The sequence below is a fragment of the Chlorocebus sabaeus genome, chromosome 8, assembly GCF_047675955.1.
Source record: "Chlorocebus sabaeus isolate Y175 chromosome 8, mChlSab1.0.hap1, whole genome shotgun sequence".
Taxonomy (NCBI): Eukaryota; Metazoa; Chordata; class Mammalia; order Primates; family Cercopithecidae; genus Chlorocebus; species Chlorocebus sabaeus.
In genome coordinates this window covers 19,198,482-19,218,579 of record NC_132911.1, presented here as the reverse complement: position 1 = coordinate 19,218,579, position 20,098 = coordinate 19,198,482, and the positions used below count along the sequence as shown (strand labels likewise).

Genomic DNA, 20,098 nt, shown 5'->3' with positions numbered 1-20,098 from the left:
ACTGGGGCCTACTTGAGGGTGAAGTGTGGAAGGAGGGTGTGGATCGAAAGCCTACTTACCAGGTATTATACTTATTACCTGGGTGATGAAATAATCTGTATACTGAACCCCTGCAACACACAGTTTACCCGTATAACAAACCCACAGATGTACTCCTGAAACTAAAATAAAAGTTAGAAAAAAAAAAAAAAACCCAGGAGACAAAGTAATCATCGGAACCAGACTCAGACATGTCACAGATGTTGGAACAATCTGATAGGGGGCTTAAAATAACTATGATTAATAAGTTAAAGGTTCTAATAGAAAAGGTGGGCAATGCACAAGAATGGATGAGTTAATAGAAATTACTCAAACTGAAACACAAAGAGAATTTTTTTTTAAAGGAAAAACAACAAGAATAAAACCCAACGCTCCACAGCTCTGGGGTAATATCAGTCTAACACATAGTTTATTGGAATTCCAGAAGGAGACTGGAGAGAGAGAATAGAGATGGGAAAAATATTTAAACAAATGATGGCTGAGAAATTTCCCAAAGTAACGACAGACACCAAATTACAGATCAGAGAGGCTCAGGGGGTTACCAGGCAGGGTAATTACAACAAAACAAAACACTCAGGTATGTTATACTCAAATAGTTGTAAATAGAAGGGAAAGAGAAAAATCGTAATTCAGTCAGAGAAAAGGAATCTAAGTATAGGCTGCTTTTCAAAGAGAAAAATTAGAGGGCCAAAGATTGGTTACACAGCAGACAACAAAAGTTTGAAATTGATGGAGCAAGAGATCAACAGGAGTGGGGAATAATTGGATAAAGTTTATAGATGGGAAAATTGGCCTTTGAAAGGAGAAATAGCTCCTTCTTTTAAAAGACAAGATAAAAAGAAGAAGGGTGAAACTGGAGAGCGTTTTGAGTGCAGAGAGGAGGATGGGGAGGTGAACTCATTCAAGTGCCGTGCATCCATTGAGTAAAGTAGGACACAGGTCTTCAGCAGGATCAGAGAAAGGCATTTCCTAAACGTGTTCTGTGGTTTCCTTTCACTGCAGCTTGGCTTCTCTCTTTCTTCCAGTCCCCTTCTCTATCTGGGGCTGCCGTAGCAAAATACCACAAACTTCATAGTAGCAAAAATGTATTGAAATTAATTTCAACGGAAATATATGGTCTTGCAGATCTCGAGGCTGAGCGTCTGGAATTAAGGTGTCCTCAGGGGAAGATCCCCCCTGAAACCCATAGGGGGTCCTTCCTCACCACTTTCTAGCTTCTTGTGGTTTGCCTGCAATCTTTGGTGTTCCTTGGCTCGCAGCTGCAGCACTCCAGTTTCTGCCTTTGTCGTCACATGACGTTTTCTGTGTGTCTCTGTCTTCTCTTAAGGACACCATAGGATTTGGGGCCCACCTGCTCCTGTATGGCCTCATCTTAACTAATTATATTTGAATCAACCTTATTTCCAAATCAGGATGCATCATGAACTACTGTGACTGAGGACTTCCACATATCTTTTTTAGTGGGGACGCAATTCAACTCATAACATTTGCTAAGTCTTCGTCCCTCTTTACAACATTTTCTTCTAGGGAAATCCAACTCATAGTCTGAAGTGCATTTGAGTCCTACCTCCTACCTGAAGCCTTTCATAATGGAATTCCCTCCTCTCAGCACTCTGTCATGCTCTTCAAACAAGTTATATCTTTTATGTGGTTCACTATTCCTGTCTGCCCAGCATGGCTCACCATCCTGAGAGCGGAAGTGATTCAGCTGCTCTGTGCACCCTTCACAGGGTCCAGAGGCACTTCCTAGTGAGATAATTTAGGATCTTGCAGTACAGAGAAAACCACTACAATCAGAGGAAATGGGGATGGAGAGTAATCAGGCAAGCTTTTCTGAAAGAGATAAGATAAAGCATTGGAAGGATGGGAGGAAAAGAGAACATTCCAGGCTGTTTTTTGAAAATAGTATTTTTTTGTTTTGAGGGTAAGATTGTAACCATACTTCCTTACAATGATGTTTTAGAATGTTCTGCACAGGGTCCACCAGGAACCTTAACATCCGTCAATTAAGGGGATTGTGTTCATTGTTTCCAATTGCACTCGGATGTTTCTTGCCAAGCTTGGCCCTCTGCACATTTTTAGATATTCCAACTCTGTTAACTGTCTATGCCTTTAGCTCCCTCGGTGACGTGTTCATCTGTCTTTAGCAAGGTAACAGGAGCTGTCCATCCATGCATTTTTGTTCTGTTGTGTTTTGGTGCTGTTTTGGCTGGGAAGGCACTGCATTTTAAGAAATGCAGTGGTTGACACTTCTTTTTTGTGATGGCAGTAGTTAGAGTGCAGAGACTTGGTGGCGATAAGGAAGAGCTTTGCAGAGATGATTTCAGGATGTGCTGAGTTTGGTAGAAGCACAGCAAGGTCTACTTGGGCCCTTGGAGAACAAGCAGAGTGAATGTTCAGGAAAAGAGTACTAAAGGGCACCATGAATTTAAAAGGTTGCCATCATATTCTTTTCCTGGTTCCCTACTACAGACAGCTAAAATCTCTAGGTACTTCCATCGTCTCACTGTTCCTATGAAGCTGGGTACAGCAATGAGCATGAGTTTTGGTGTTGAAGAGCTCTGAGTTCCGGCCGGGCGCGGTGGCTCACGCCTGTAACCCCAGCACTTTGGGAGGCTGAGGCAGGCAGATCACGAGGTCAGGAGATCGAGACCATCCTGGCTAACACAGTGAAACGCCGTCTCTACTAAAAATACAAAAACATTAGCCGGGTGTGGTAGCGGGCACCTGTAGTCCCAGCTACTTGGGAGGCTGAGGCAGGAGAATGGCGGGAACCCGGGAGGCGGAGCTTGCAGTGAGCTGAGATCATGCCACTGCACTCCAGCCTGGGTGACAAGAGTGAGACTCTGTCTCAAAAGAAAAAGAAAAAAGAGCTCTGAATTCCAACCCCAGCTTCACCGCTTATTATTTCTGTGATGTTGGGTACACTGCTTCCACATCTGTAAAATGGGTTTAGCACTACCTTTAGAGCTAGTGGGAAGGTTCAATGAGATAAGACATTAAGATAATTGAAAAGCAACAATCCCAATACTGCCTGACATGTTGGGGGTGCCATACACTGTTAGTTTATCCTTTAGTAGTTTTGAAGGGTATGGGACACCACGACACAGAGGAGTGAAGTGGCTACCAGTGGGCATGTCCACGCAGGCTGGAATGGAAGTGAACTGTTGGGGTGATGTCATGCTGAGATTCCCTGTGAGATGTCACACTGAGATTCCCTTCCTCAGCTGCAGGCATCTGCAGAGCGTTAGGCTTTTTGCTTTTCAATGTTCCTTCTTTTATAGCCTAAGATCCATTTGGCAGTTACATTTCTGAAATATATTAATTTTTACATGTGATAATAATGCTGATTTAGGGGGTTATACTGTAAAAGCTTCCATATAAGCTTGCTTTATTTGTGATGCTCCCTTAAATAGACACCACGCTATTGAAACACATTACTTCCTGCCACTTGGCCCACAGGGCTTGGTCTCCTATATTTCATCACTAAAGTGAATTCTCTTAAAATTTATTGTTGAACTTGTTAAACTCTCTTCCTTTGTCTCTTTTTTTACTTCTTCCTCGGCCCACCCTCCTGCAGGAGGGAAATATTTTCCACTGCTTTAAAATTGATTAATACATATTTCAGGATAAAAATATCCATTTTAAAACTTTCGGCTTCCATCTTTTCCTCCGCCCAGCACAACTCAACTATCACTGTTGATGACAACTTACTTTTTATTGGGCCTGACTTAGCACAAGGACTATGAATTATCCTTTAATGACATATAAAAATCTAAAGCTATATTGCCTTTGGAAATATATTTATATTGAAAGCATAAAGTAAGAAAAAAATGAATATGTAAAGGTTGACCAAACAGTTCTAGAATAGCAGCAGGGGGTTGGTGGGGCAATGAACCACAGGGCCAATCTTCCTCGAAGAATGTGGAGACTGTCTTACTAATCCTTCTTTCAGGCAGTACTCTTTAGGAAAAAAAAAATCAGAGAGGAGCATACGGTAGTGACGCAATGGAATAAAGAAGGAGAATGTGAAAGAGACAACCTAGGCAGTATTTAACAGCACCGCCTTGGCCTTCATGTATAAATATAACAGGAGCGCAAATGCTTATGATGATTTAAGGAGCGTTGCCTCTGAAACTGGCAAACAGTAATGATAAGAAGTAATTATAGGGTTTCCACTCAATTTAACACATTATGCAAGAAGTGTTAAAAGAAGGATTTTTACCCTTCAAACATGTTCTCATTTCTTTTTTTTCTCCATACAGAAAAGTACAGAGAGTAATAAAACAAGAACTCGTGGACCACTCCCTACCCTAGAACGAATACATATTAACATTGTGCCCTGTTTGCTTCAAATTTGTTTTTAAATGAAAGAAATAAAATATTTCTGACCAATGTGCTCTTTGTTCCTCTCCCTTCCCTCCTCAGAAGAAGCCACGATTGTGAACTTGGTGTGTTTCCTGTCACCAAGCATAGCGTTGTTAAGGTGATCTATTTCTTTTACAGGAACCATCCTTTTTTTCAGATGATTTTACTGCTTTATGATACTTGCTATAAAACAAACTAGATGACTGCAGCAACCTTGCTGAACTGATGCTCAGCTGGTAATTATTTCCTGACAAATGGATTTTAGACCCTATTCACTCCCCACATGGAGCTATGCTGTGTTAATTTTTAATTATGCAGTTTATGGAATGACAGAGACAATTATAATTAATTTATGGCTTTTGGGGTTTCTTTTTCTCTAACATTTTGAATCAGAAGTCACAGATAATTTCCAGGGATACGGATGAAACTGGTTTTGTTGCAGTGTTTTCCTAGAAGTATTTCTTAAGGAGGAAAAATGAAGCCTGTGGGGAGTAAATATTTCGCACACATGTCTTGCCTTCCTCCAAGCTGTGAAATGAAAATAAGAAGTAATTAGTCATTTACATCTGCTGTGGACCCAACCCAGCCTTGACTTTGCATCTGGTCTGGTTGCAGACTGGAGCAAATGTTCTATACCGGCCTTTAGGAGTGGAAGGCACTCCATCCCAGAGTGCCCCAGAGCTCTGTCCTGCGTATACTTACAATCTTACCTGACCTGGCTCTCAGCTGGAGCTGTGCATTAGAAATACCTGGGGGACTTGGAAAACTCCCCATGCCACACCCAGACAATGACCTCAGACCCTCTAGGGGGCAGACTCAAACCTCCATATTGCCTAATGGCCTCGTGGTGATACCACTGAGTGCCAAGTTGAGAAGCACCACTTGGAAAGCAACCAGCCATTCTGGCCTTCCTCTAGGTTCTAGAAGTCACCAAGGACTTTCCAGCCTCAGGTGCACTTGCTGTTCCCTCTATCAGAAGAGCTTCATTCTCTCAGTTCATTCCTCCTGAGAGAGGCCTTCCTTGATCATCCTGTCTAAAACAGATCCCTACCCTTGACCAGCTAATCCAAAGCATGACATCCTATTGATTTCCTTCCTAGCCCTAGACTTATCTGAAATCATCTGTTAATTTGTTTGCTTTCTATTGTCTCTTTCTCCCTTCACTAGAATATAAGCCCCTTGGAGGCTCGCCTGATGCCTATGATAGTGCCTGGTATAATATATACATACAACGTATTTTTTGAGTGAGAATGAATTCTGATATCAAGATGCATTGAAGAGATACCGAGCACAGGCTTGAGTCCTTTTTCTAAGACTTGGAGAAGAGTTAGCTTCTTTCCAGCGTAGCTGTACCCACCTCTTGGCAAGTATTTAATCAGAACTCAGGCAGGCAGCACGTTCTTGAATCCAGCCCTGTTCCTGTTTCCTGATCTTGCCCTCAGCATCTCCAAATGAATAATAATAACAACAACAATGAAAATACAGACATGAATATGATAATAGTCAGCTTTAAGGTACGTTCATGAACTTTATCTAATTTGATCTTTCCTGTGGGATGGGGATGATCATACAGATGGTGAAACAGGCTCCGAGCAGTTAAATGACACTTGCAAGTCCACATATGTGGTACATGATGGAATTAGAATTTGTACCTCCTTGGGACACCATGAGAGGAACAAGAGAGGGCACCAGACCTTCCAGGATTAGGGAGCACTCACCTGCCCCTCCACTCAGTGCTGACAACGGCACTTTTTCCTCTGTGCTCTTGTTGGTTCAAACAGTCCCAGGGACGGAGTGGACAGAACAGCCAGTGGCATGGGGAGAGGATGGAGCAGTAATGAGGAGGACGTCTTCCCCATGTCCTGCCTTGCACATTTGGAACCTGGTGCTGAGTCCTCAGCTCATAGTTGCTGAGTTCTTTTAATGGAAGGGTTCACATATACCTTGAGGATGTGACACCTTTCTAACTTGCTGTGACCCAGCAGGCAGCAGGTGTTGGAGCTGAGTAGTTGGAGCTATGCGGCTTGATTTCACTTGGTTGGCTTGTGAGGACAGTCTCCCCTCCACAGTGTGCCGCTGTGAATACCCTACTCATAACGAACCCCAAGTGAGTTTCAAGAAGATATCCTAAAATCTGGGATAGCTGTTAATCAGTGGATCGGTTTCAACATGGCTACTGATGAGAGAGATGAAAATACCCTGCGTTGACGGGTATCCCAGGTGATGCAGTGGGCAGTGGGCTCCTCGGTGCTGAGTGTGCTGGAATGTCCCGTAACTGAGACCTACGTGCTGTGCACATTTCTTTGCATGTAAGAAACATTTGCATAATTTCACCATTAGAACATCAAAATAAAACAGGGCGATGTGACCAGTTACCTTGACCTCAGAACCAAATTAAACCGCTTTCCTCCAGTTCTATCTCAGTTCCCCCTCCTTAGCATCTGTCTGCGTTCCTTTCTCTGCTCAGCTCATCCTTTCTCAGGGTGGAGCAGCACTGTATTTTTGTTGTTTATATCTAACATAGTTTTGTTTTGTTTTGTTTTGTTTTAGATGGAGTCTCGCTCCGTCACCCAGGCTGGAGTGCAGTGGCACCATCTCAGCTCACTGCAACCCCTGCCCCTGCCTCCTTGGGTTGAAGCGATTCTCCTGCCTCAGCCTCCCAAGTAGCTGGGACTACAGGCATGCGCCATCACACCCGGCTACTTTTTGTATTTTTAGTAGAGACAGGGTTTCACCATCTTGGCCAGGCTGATCTCAAACTCCTGCTTTCAAGTGATCCACAAGCATCAGCCTCCCAAACTGCTGGGATTACAGGTGTGAGCCACCACACCCAGCCTTATATCTAATATAGTTTTAGGGTTTTTTTTGTGGATTAAAAAAAGCATATTAGTTAAACATACACTGTTTATCTAGTCTTCCATTGTTGATTATGTTTGCATATGTGGCCCTTGAAGATGGTGATTTAATACCCTGATTGGCCTGGGACAATCTCAGTTTGTGTCAGTGGTCCCAGCACAGTTATTAATAGTGACTTCTTTTACTCTTAGATGTGTACTGGTTCCAATAATAAATTGTAGAGGACTTCTACTCCAAAATGATCTTCTCCCTAACTCCTTCCTTTTGATCAATGAATTTAAATAAAAATCGCTGCATGTCTGACACTGTATTATTTACAAGTCTTTCTATTCAGGGTATCAGAAATAACTAGTAAAGAGGTTGGCTACTGTGGTTTTATTGGGTCCCATAGTTCACAGAGCTATTAATTGGGATTTAAAATTGTAATTTGTTATGCCTAATTATACAGCACTTATGGATGTAGAACTGCTTGATCTGTCAACCAACCAAGAATTTCCTGGCTTTAGCACTGGTATTCCCATGGACACTGTTGGTGTTTTCAAATCCTGTTGAAACGTCATGCTGCTTTTCTCTTGAGCTCTCAAGTGATCCACAAGCATCAAGCCCCCAAAGTGCTGGGATTACAGGTGTGAGCCACCACACCCGGCCTTATGTATAGTATAGTTTTAGGGGTTTTATTGTGGATTTAAAAAAGCATATTAGTTAAATATACACTGTTTATCTAGTCTTCTATTGTTGATTATGTTTGCATGTGACCCTTGAAGACAGTCATTTAATACCCTGATTGGCCTGGGACAATCTCAGGTAACTCCAGAAGGAGTTACCTTCTGGATGGTCTGGATTGTCTTGGTGAATAGATCGGAAGGGCAGTAGCCTCCTACTAGATGAATCCCTGGGTGCTGGTAAAATCTCCCCAGCCTCTCTCCTTCCCCCATCTCACATATCCTTAGTGTTACCAGCTTCCCTTATGTGAAATATTTTTAGCTCCAGGACTGTCCTGGTGTCGATTTTGATCAGATACGATGCCAAGGAGATGCAGCTGCTCACACCTGTAATCCCAGCACTTCAGGAGGCCAGGCAGGGAGAATCGCTTGGGAATAGGAGTTCAAAACCAGCCGGGGCAACACAGCGAGGTCCTGTCTCTACAGAAGATTAAAAAAAATGTAGCCAGGCATGGTGGTGCACGCCTCTAGTGCCAGCTACTAGGGAGCCTTGATGAGGAGGATTGCTTGAGCCAGGAGTGCCCACACCTGATGTCTGGGGGTTGGGCTTCACACCCAAGGAGGACCCTGACCTGCAGATGCTCTGGTAGGTACCCCACTGCCAACATTTATTATTGCTATTTACTTGTCTCCCATTAAGATGATTTCTCTTCTTCTCTTGTGGTTGGAGGCTAAAGAGATGTCCTTCTGGGTGTTTTGTGGTCTTGGGGCTAGGAAAAGGCACTTCTTTAAACCTGATTCAGTGTATTCCAGTGTCTGATTTTAGTGCCCCTGCTATTCAATTCCTTGACCTCCTGGGCTGCCTGCCGCGGCTCCACTGCTCTCTTTGGTTTCCCCAGCCTCCGCTGCAGTTTTCCTTTTACGAAGTAACACTTCCTTTGAGGATGTGGAGGGGAAATTCTCTTTATGACAATACAGATACAGATTGAGCCTGGCTTCAGTTCACAAACCACAGGGACAATGACTGCCTTTTTGTAAAATCCCTTTAGAGCATGAAGCAGAATTCCCCCTAATTTAAATGAATTAACTATGGCATTGGGGAAGGCTTGATGGGTTCACAAAGACAGAAGGCCACACACAGCTGTCCCCTGTTGTCGTTGTCATCCTTGCATGCTGTTTGCTTTGTAAGGGAGATGGAGAAATCTATTTTTGTTTTTATTTGATTTGGTTAGTATTTTTCCACGTCTGGGTTTGTTTGTAGCTACTGCACCTCCAGAATTTTTTGCCTTTGTCCTCATGTTGGAGGGGAGGTTCGGGGATTAAGATAATCAAGCAATACAAGGTAATTGAAGATAATCGAGGAAATGAAAGAAAATGAAAATTAGTCGTGCCCTGTCATTTGATTATTCAGCTTTAACTAGCATCAACATTTTGGAATGTTGCTTTACTTTTATGTTTATCGTTGTATTTATGTATTAAACATCTAATCATAATATGTAATATACAATTTTTGAAACTTTAGCATTACATTTTTTCCTCTGGATTTTTTTCTTTTTTTTTTTTTGAGACTGGGTCTCACTCTTGCCTAAGCTGGAGTGAAGCAGTGAGATCTCAGTTCACTGCAGCCTCCCCCTCCCAGACTCGGGCGACCCTCCCTCCTCAGGCTCCTGAGTAGCTGGGACTATAAGCATGCACCACCATGCCCAGCTAATTTTTTGTATTTTTTGCAGAGATGGTGTTTCATCATATTGCCTAAGCTGGTCTTGAGTGCCTGAGCTTAAGATTCCTGCCTCCTGCTTCAGCCTCCTAAAGTGTTAGGATTACAGGTGTGAGCCACTGTGCCCAGCCTTCCCTGGATTTTAAAATTCAAATGATGAGCTTTTTCTTTCTAAAAATTATTCAGAAACATGTCATTGAATGGATGCATAAAAATGCGTTAGAAAGTAATTATTGAATTTAAATTGTTTCCAGTTTTTCCCTGAGTTAATGGAATTCTTGATGTAAGTCTTTGCATAAATAGCTACCCTTGAGTGACTATCCTTAAGGTAGAATTACTGATTTACTTTCTGTTTGTTTTCCCCCCAACTTTGTTGAAGTATAATTGACAAAAATTACATACAGTTAAGGTATACAATGTGATGCTTTGGTATATGTTGTGAAATGATTACCATAATTAAGCTAATTATCACCTCACATAGTACCTTTTTGTGGTGCAAATACTTAAGATCTAACTTCTTAGCACATTTTAAGTGGGCAATACATTTATTAACGATAGTCACCATGCTGTAGGTTACCAGAATGTATTCATCTTATGACGGAAAGTTGCATCCTTTGAGCAAAATCTCCCCATTTCCCAACCCTCTGTTTTCACATAGTAACTACCCTTTTAGTCTGTTTCTTTGAGTTCAACTTTTAAAACTTCCATATTGAAATGAGATTGAGCAATGTTTTTCTAGGTCTAGCTTGTCTCACTTAGCATAATGTCCTCCAGGTTCATCCTTGTTGTCACAAATGGCAGAATTTTCTACTTTTTTAAGGTGAATATTCCATTGTATGTATATATCACATTTTCTCCATCCATTCATCTATCCATCCATCCATCCATCCATCCATCCGTCCGTCCGTCCGTCCATGGGTAGTTAAATTGTTTCCATATCTTTTTGTGAATAATGCTGTAGTGAAAACAGTGCAGATGTCTCTTTGAGAAAGTGATTTTATTTTTTTGGGCATATACCCAGAAGTGAGAGTGCTGGATCATAGAGTAGTTCCATTTTAATTTTTGAGGAACCTCAATACTGTTTTCCGTAATGACTATACCAATTTACACTCCTACCAACAATGTATATGGGTTCCCTTTTCTCCAAGTCCTCGAGAACACTTCCTATTTTTGACATTTTCATCACAGCCATCTTAAGGTGTGAAGTGATATATGATTGTGGTTTTGTTTTGCAAGAAGTTTATTCTTAAATTTTAAAAAAGTATTAATGGTACTTTGGAAAAATTCAAAATTTCTTCTCCATCTAACTATATAATATGGGCCTGGAAGGGTATGTGATTCAAATACCCTGTTAACCTTTCTTCTCTCTCCTTTGGCAGCACATTCGTTTAGTGCCTTGTTTTTCCACGGATTGGGGGAAATGGAAGAGAGGAAGGGAGGGAGAGAAGAGAGTAAGAATTAACCATCAAGCGTGGTTAATTCAGAGCATTCTCATTCTTTCATTCATTCAAAACTTTAAAAAGTGAGATCTCCCACGTGCAGTGTAGTGTGTTAGGTTTACTGGGGGTGCTGGAAAAGCAAATCAAACATAGATGATGCCCTCAAGGGTCTGACTGCGCTCAGGGAAGATGTCACTCCCAGATATCCACGTGTACTATGTAAGAGGCTCCTCAGAGCTGCTTGTAGGTTGAGCGAGGAAAGCCAGTGCATGGGCAGTTTCCTAAAGAACACTGTTAATTGTAACTTACTTTGTAGAGAACTAAACTTAATCACATAAATTACTTGGTGTAGAATATGTTGTTTTGAGTGAATGAATCTGATAACTTTGTATCAATCAGGGAGACCTGCAGACCATGAGAGGATTTCTTGTATTGATTAAACTTTGTTTTACTATGCAAGGTGCTGTTCAGTCAGTAGTAACCAACCCTCCAGTTACCTGAAGGTCTGAGGAGCACTAAAGACCAAGAGAGGGCCGGGCGTGTTGACTCACGCCTGTAATCCCAGCACTTTGGGAGGCCCAGGCGGGTGGATCACGTCGTCAGGAGATCGAGACCATCCTGGTTCACATGGTGAAACTCCGTCTCTACTAAAAGTACAAAAAATTAGCCTCGTGTGGTGGTGGGCGCCTGTAGTCCCAGCTACTCAGGAGGCTGAGGCAGAAGAATGGCGTGAATCCGGGAAGCAGAGTTTGCAGTGAGCTGAGGTCGTGCCGCTGCACTCCAGCCTGGACGACAGAGCAAGACTCCACCTCAAAACCAACCAACCAACTAACCAACCAACCAACCAACCAACCAAGAGAGGTTAGCCCCTTCTTATTATGCAACAACTTTGAGTGGCTCAAAACTCAAGTCACATGCCATGTCAATGACTCCTTCTGAACAACGGCTGAGCTGCCATGGGTCTAGCTCAGAAGGAAAAGCACTGGGTTTCAGGGTCTCCCCTAAAGGGAATCAGCATAGCCCAACCCTGGAGTTAATTGACTTGGGTTATTTTGCTCGATAGATCAGAAGGCAGTAGTGTCCTATTGGATGGACACTAGTGAGCACTTCCTCACGACCTGCCTTCTTCCCCTGCCTCAGACATCCATAGGGTTACAAGTTTCCCTTTTGAGCTTGAATTCTGTCCACGGTGATTATGTTGATCAGATGAGAACACACGGCAGGAAGTGGGCCAAGAGGGGTGTAGGGGAAGAAGGGGATCCAGTCATTGGCCCTGGTCTAGGTGGGGGCTGCTGGGCTATGCTGATTCCCTTTAGGGGAGACCCTGAAACCCAGAGCTTTTCCTTCTGAACTAGACCCATGGCAGCTCAGCCCTTGTCTGGAAGGAGTCATTGATATGGCATATGACTTGAGTCTTAAGGACGAGATCTGGTATGGACATGTGGAGCTGGGGGATGGATGGGAGAGGATGGGCGTCCGGCCAGTGGAGCAGTCTGTGATAAGGGCTGAGATGGAGTGTTCCAGGTGCATGCAGGGGACAACCAGTGCTTAGTTTGACTGGAGGGTTTGGCATGGGAAGGGGGGGCTGGAAAGATGGGAAAGGGCTGGGAGCAGATGCAGGTTACAGAATGTGAATTTTTAAAACTTAATTAATTTTTTTTAGAGACATAGACCCTATCACCTAAACTGGAGTGCAGTGGTGTGATTATAACTCACTGCAGCCTTCAACTCCTGGGCTCAATTGATCCTCCAGCCTGAGTCTCCCAAGTAGCTGGGACTATAGGAGTAGACCCAACTCATTTTTTAATCTTTATTTTGTTGTAGAGATGGGGTCTCGCTATGTTGCCCAGGCTGGTCTCAGACTCCTGGCCTAGGGTGATCCTTCTGCCTCAGCCTCCACAAACATTGGGATTACAGGGGTGAGCCATTGCACCTGGCCCAGAGTTTGGCTCTAGAGATCCACTGAATACTTTTGGAAAGGGCTGTGAGGGGCTCAGAGCTCCGCTGTGGAGAGGTTTATCTTGCAATGGTAGGTGTGATGGATGGTGATAAGGAGGGACCAGAAACAAGGGCATCTGTTAGGAGGCTATGATGATGGTTCAAACAGTATTTAATGTAACAGGTAGGCACTTATGAAGGCAATCAAATGTTTGCCAGACCTGTAAGAATCTCAGTTCCTAAAGGAAATAATTCTCAAATAAAGGAGCAATTTGGGGATGGCATATAGTATGAATTTTTTTTTTCTTTTTTTTGGGATGGAATCTCACTTTGTTGCCCAGGTTGGAGTGCAGTGGCGCGATCTCGGCTCACTGCAAGCTCCGCCTCCTGGGTTCACGCCATTCTCCTGCCTCACCCTCCCGAGTAGCTGGGACTACAGGCACCCGCCACCATGCCCGGCTAATTTTTTTTTGTATTCTTAGTAGAGACAGTGTTTCACCATGTTAGCCAGGGTGGTCTAGATCTCCTGACCTCGTGATCCACCTGCCTGGGCCTCCCAAAGTTCTGGGATTACAGGTGTGAGCTACCACACCTGGCCAAGAATTTTCATTAATGAATCAACAAAGCTGCTTTAAGATGAGTATGTCTGTGTTTATTTATTTGTACAGTGAATATCAGTTTGTTGTACTTGATATTATCATTTGTAGTGGTTAAAAGCATGGACTCTGGAACCAGATTGCCTAGATTCAAAGTTAAGTCTTACCACTTGTTAGCCACGAGATCTTGGGTAAATTACTTAACCTTTCTGGGTTTCAGTACATGGCATGTAGGATGTGCTGCATTGATATTAACATTGTCATCATGATTGTCATCGTCATCATCATCATCATTATTGAGTAACATTTATTCATAACTTAATTGTCTATATAAGGTCTTTTCAAGATCTTAGGTTCACCCCTGAGGAATTGCATTTGGGTAAGAGTGACACACCTTCCACTGTGTGGTCTTAAACTCCAAGGGTTAATTTTCAGAACATAACAAGAAGACTGGAGGTAGACAGTTGCTGACACTGCTTTGGTGTCTTAAGATATCAGAGTAGGCTTGGTGTGGTGGCTCACACCTGTAATCCCAGCACTTTGGGAGGCCAGGGTGGGCAGATCACCCAAGGTCAGGAGTTTGAGGCCAGCCTGGCCAACATGGTGAAACCCCTTCTTTACTAAAAATACAAAAATCAGCTGGGCGTGGTGGTGCACCTATAATCCTAGCTACTCAGGAGGCTGAGGCACAATAATTACTTGAACCTGGGAGGCGGAGGTTGCAGTGAGTGGAGATCATGCCACTGCACTCCAGCCTGGGCAACAGAGTAAAACTCTGTCTCAAAGGAAAAAAAGAAGATATTAGATTAACTGAAATTTTCTTGGTCTCCTTTCTTCATGGACTCAAGATGACTGCTGCAACTCCAGCCATCATTTCTGTCTCGATGGCATAAGAGGGAAGGGTGAAAGGTCAGAAAGGTACCTGCAAGCTGAACAAACTCTCTTTAAATTCCTTCCTGGAAACCCCACCTAAGGAATTCCACTGACATTTCATTGGCTCTCCCTGTTTTCAATGGATATTGGGAAAGGTAATTTCTCCAGAAACTTTGCCCCCCTCAAAAACACAAATGTTATTACTAAGAAAAAGGGAAAGATGGATATGAGATGGGAAATAGGGGCCACTGCCACACTGCAGGAAAGTGACCTCAAGGGTTTCAAAGCATTTTATAGAGGTCGATTTCCTTCTCCTGGACAGACAGATTTTGGTGGTCTATTCGTTTCATTTTTAGAATATATTAAGTTTTTGCCCTTAAGAAGTTCAAGAAAGGAAGGACAATTACAGAAAGACATTAGGAACATAGAATGTTTGAAGTTCAATCAATTGTAGGTGTGGGGATAGAGGGAGAGTCTTGGTTTACACTCACAGATAGCCCCATGGGTCATGCACTGAGTCCTCCCGTATTAATGGTGAGGAAGGCTGTTTGTGTCATATGGTCCGTATCCTTTCTATCATATTTCCACCCATAGCTACTTTGTCAATAATATAAAAACACCTTAGTACCATCATGAGAGGCACAAAAGGAAGGTTATTAGCCTGATTCTGTAGATAGGGAAGATCACTGGGCCAGGTTTATTCATGAGGAAGGACACCATGACAACACATTACAATGACTTCCGAACCTCAGAGTCAAAGTTGGAAGCAAACCTGTGAATGCTGTCTAGGAACATCACACACCCGGAAGCAGGAGGTTTAGTTTCTAGGACCAGGTCTGCAGTAAACAATTTATATTACTAAAAAAAAAAAAAAAACTGACTTAGCATCATTGTGCCTTCTTATTTCAAAATGGGAAATACTACTTACCTAGTTTTTTTTATTTTTTATTTTTATTTTTTTTGAGGCAGAGTCTCACTCTGTGGCCCAAGCTGGAGTGCAGTGGTGTGATCTCGGCTCACTGCAACCTCTGCTTCCTGGGTTCAAGCAATTCTCCTGCCTCAGCCTCCTGAGTAGCTGGGATTACAGGCACCTGCCACCATGCCCAGCTAAGTTTTGTATTTTTTGGTAGAGACGGGGTTTCACCATGTTGGCCAGGCTGGTCTCAAATTCCTGACCTTGTGATCTGCCCCCTCTTCGGTCTCCCAAAGTACTGGGATTACAGGCGTGAGCCACTGCACCCAGCCCCTAAGTTCTTTTAAAAATTTTGATGAAATACACTGAACATAAAATTTACAGTGTTAACAGTGTTTACGTGTACAATTCAGTGGCGGTAGGTAGATTCACATTCTTTTGTAACCATCACTGCCATCCATTTCTAGAACTCTTCATCTTGCAAAATTGAAGCTGCACCCACTAAACAAGAACTCCCTGTTCCTCATTAGCCGTTGCCTGGCAACTGCAATTCTACTTTCTAGCCCGATGGACCTGACTACGTCAGGGACCTCACATGAGTGGCATCATATAATATTTGCCCTTTAGTGATGGGCTTATTTTACTCAGCATAATATCCTCCTGGTTCATTTGTGTTATAGCCTGTTTCCAAATTTCCTTCTTTTTTAAGGCTGAATAATATTCCACTTCATTGTTAGAGCATTTTGTGTACCTGTTCATTTGTTGATGGACATTTGGGTTGTTTCCACATTTTGGCTGTTGCAAGTAATGCTACTATGAACATGGGTGTACAGAAATCTCTTTGAGATCCTGCTTTTGATTCTTTTGGGTATACACTTGGCCCTGTGGGTTGCGCATTTGCAGATTCAACCAACTGTGAACTGAAAATATTTGGAAAAAAAACACAAGAAAAATAACAATGCATCATGAAAAAAACTAAAAAAAAAAAAAATGAGGCTGGGCGCGGTGGCTCATGTCTGTAGTCCCAGCATGGGAGGCCAAGGCAGGCAGATTGCTTGAGTTTGAGACCAGACCGGTAACATAGTGAGACCTCATCTCAAAAAAAACAAAAACAAACAAAACAAAACAAAAAAACAACAACAACAAAAAGAAAAAACAATACAGTGCAACAACTATTTACATAGCCTTTACGTTGCATCAGGTATTATAAGTAATCTAGAAATGATTTAAAGAAAAAGGGAGGATGGGATCGGGCGTGGTGGCTCACACCTGTAATCCCAGCACTTTCGGAGGCCGAGGCGGGCAGATCACAAGGTCAGGAGATCGAGACCATCCTGGCTAACACGGTGAAACCCCGTCTCTACTAAAAATACAAAAAATTAGCCTGGCGTGGTGGCGGGCGCCTGTAGTCGCAGCTACTTGGGAGGCTGAGGCAGCAGAATGGCCTGAACCCGGGAGGCGGAGCTCACAGTGAGCTGAGATAGCACCACTGCACTCCAGCGTGGGCGAGAGAGCGAGACTCCATCTCAAAAAAAAAAGAAAAAAAAGGGAGGATGTTCCTAGGTCACATGCAAATCTTATGGTATTTTATAGAAGAGACTTGTGCAATCAAGGATTTTGGTATCTGTGGGGAGTCCTGGAACCAGTCCCTCACAGACAATGAGGGATGACTGTATACTTAGAAGTGAAATTGCTGGATCATATGGTAAATCAATGAGTAATTTTGTGGGATATCCATTTTCATTTCCATAGCAGCTGCACCATTTTGCATTCCTACCAGTGATTCAAAAGAATTCCAATTTCTCAACATCTTTGCTAACATTTGTTATTTTCTGCTTTTAAAAAAATAGTAGCCATCCTACCAAGTGTGAGGTACATAGGGAAGTTTTAAAGCAGGATCTGTAGAGCCTCTAGATGAACTTCTTTGAGAATCACTGATCCTCTGCTTAATTCTTATGCCTTCTTGGGCAAGTTATCTTAGCCTGTGAGCCTCCACGTCCTCATCTTTACAATGTAAATGTCTGTTAAAAAGGATTGTTATGGGTATTAATGAGATAGTAGCTTGTGCTATGTGCTTATTCAAGTATTAATTTTATTTTCCCATGAAAGCAAAAGCATGACCAAGTGTGCATTGTATTCATAGTTAATATTCTCAGTGTTCATAGCTGTTGGTTTCCTCCCATATCCTAACCCCAAACACAATGTTTCCAAAGTGTGGTGGAAAGAGCATTAGTTCTGGGGCCAGAAGGCAAGGAACTGAAATCCAGCTTTCTGACTTTCTGGTTGAGGGACCTTGGAAAATTTTCTTATTTTTAAAAAAATCTGTATGAAGGGCATATCAAGGGGACCTCATGGGACTGGTTTGTCCAGTGACTTTTCTCTGCTTCCTCAGCAGATTTCTCACTTCCCATTTACTCTTCAGCCCCTGCAGTGGCGCTTCCATGAGTACCACTGTCACCCTCTCACCATGACTTTCTAATTGACAGATCCGAGGATGCACTTACCTGACTTTTTGGCAGCATTTCAGTGTTTACTTCTCTATTTTTGATCTTTCTCCTTGCTTCCTGGGACACCATCTCCTTCCCCTTTTGATAACTGTCTTTCACTATCATATTTCTCACCCTTTTCTAATTCACCTTACCCTCTCTGGTTGGGACGTTACCCACCACCTCTCTCTGATGACTTTCCAGTCTCTATTTCTAGGCCTGTTTTTCTGAATTCCAGAGTCCTCTTTACCACTGCCTCCTGAGCTCCTTCAAGCCCACATGTCCCACAGTGAACTCATTGCCTTTGACCCTGCTTGGTCCCAGCAAGGGCCCTGAAGCAGCTGGACCCGCAGTGTGGAGCTTGCCAGGTGCCTTGTACAGGAGAGCTCTGGGCTACTCACTCCCTCACTAGCACTTGGTCCAGTCTCTAGATTTTCCCAGCCATTTATCTTGCTTTTCTTCTGTTTTGGCTCTGCTTGGCCCTGGGATGTGGTGCCCAGTCATCTTACAAGGGGAATGGCCAGATCTTTCCCCAGGTGATAATGTGACTCATGGTTCTATCCGGACATTCTCCCTGAACAGTCCCATGCTGTTCTTCTGCCTAAATTTGCATCGTGGTGATCAGCTCCACTGTTCCTCGTCTGCCAAAACCATAGACCTGGGTGTCATTCTGGACTCCTTGACTCTCTTGCTTGCAACCCTCAGTTCAGGGTCACTAAGATCATGAAACTGCCTCTGTGGCTCCCAAGTGCTCACCTCTGCCATGTCTTCACTACCATTTTTCCTTTTCATGGTGGTCATCTCTCTCCATTGCTATTGCCTCTTATTTGATCTCTATGTCTCCATCCTTGCCTCTTTCTGGCCATCCTCCACTCTCCTGCTAAATCTGGCAATGCTCTCACCTACTTGAAACTCACACTTCCCGTTCTTGTGGGAATAAAGGAGAAATTCCTGTGGATGACACACTCAGGCCCTCTGCCATCTGTCCTTACCATCTTTACCTCCTGCCTTGCAACCACTCACATGTCACTTTTGAGCTACACCAAATCATGTGGGATTGCTCTTCATGCTAGTATTCATTGGCATGCACTGTTTTCTGCCTGGGAGGCTCTGCCTGTACTTTGTCTTTCTGGGAAATGCCCACTCAGTGTTTAAGATTCAGCACCATCTAAGCTTTCTCTGTGGCATTGAGAATAGTCACACTGTATGTGGTTCCTGTGTACTGGCCACCATTCTAGATGCCCCACGTGAACCTGTGTGCTGAATCCTCACAACAACCCTGTACAGTACCTGTAGGTAGGCACCATTACTATCCCTCTCATTTAACAGTTGGGAAACTGGGGCATAGAGAGGCTGAATGTCTTGCTCGGAGTCACACAGCTAGCAAGTAGCAAGCTGGGGTCTGAAACTGGGGATCCCCATTCTAGAGTTTGGGTTCCTAACCACTGTGGCAACTGTGGTTTTTCAGCCACAGGTGGCTGCTTCCTCCTTGCACTTCCCTGCCCCCACCTCTCTATATGTACAACTCCATCGTGGCGTTTCGTATGCCCTGTTCCAATTACATATTAAATGTTGTTCTCTCCTGCTACACACTGAACCCCTGGAGGGCAGGCCTGCCTTTAATTCATGCTTATATCCCTGGAAAGAAGAGTTGGTTGTTTTCAGTGTGCGTGACTTAAAAAAATAGGACACACATTATCTTGCTTTACTACAAGATACTACAGTGGTGTTTGGGGCAAATTGCATACAATGTAAGTTGGATTGGGGACAGAATCTTTTTACATTGTCAGGTTCCCAAAGTCTTTATGGCAGTAACCTGGACTGCTGGATGTCTAATTATTCATGATGTCCTGGAGAAAGGCAGAATTCAGCCATAGCCGTAAGCATTCCTGCCTATATAATTTTATTTTTTTAAAAGACGATTTGTAGGACTATGTCTTCATATATGCTTTTGCTACTGGTCTTTAAAGTCTTTAAAAATTTATATTCAGTGTGTTTTCCTGTTCATTTTTTATTTGATTAAGAAAGAACTATAAATAAACCTAAACAATACCATCATTTTTCATGAACTCTAATGGCTTTGTGACGGGATGAAAGCTTGTGTAGTGTAGTGTTTGATTTTTTTCTTCCTCACATGTTGGGCTGGTTCATTGAGAAATAATACAAAATTTCCCTCACTGAAGGAGAAAGCTTTTGACTCCACAGATTCTT

General features: G+C 43.1%; 1 protein-coding gene across 6 annotated transcripts in view; it reads left to right on the top strand.

Annotated features, from left to right (window-relative positions):
* The window catches only part of CSGALNACT1 (chondroitin sulfate N-acetylgalactosaminyltransferase 1), a 359,890-nt gene that overhangs the window by 43,664 nt on the left and 296,128 nt on the right, over positions 1-20,098 (top strand). Inside the window, exon 1 of one of the 6 annotated variants that reach the window (XM_073017976.1) lies at positions 8,551-8,571. The exons of the other annotated variants lie outside the window; for them this stretch is intronic. The gene's annotated coding sequence lies outside the window, so the exon portion shown is untranslated. Of the gene's footprint in view, positions 1-8,550; positions 8,572-20,098 lie in introns of those variants that run through there. 6 annotated transcript variants of the gene reach the window in all.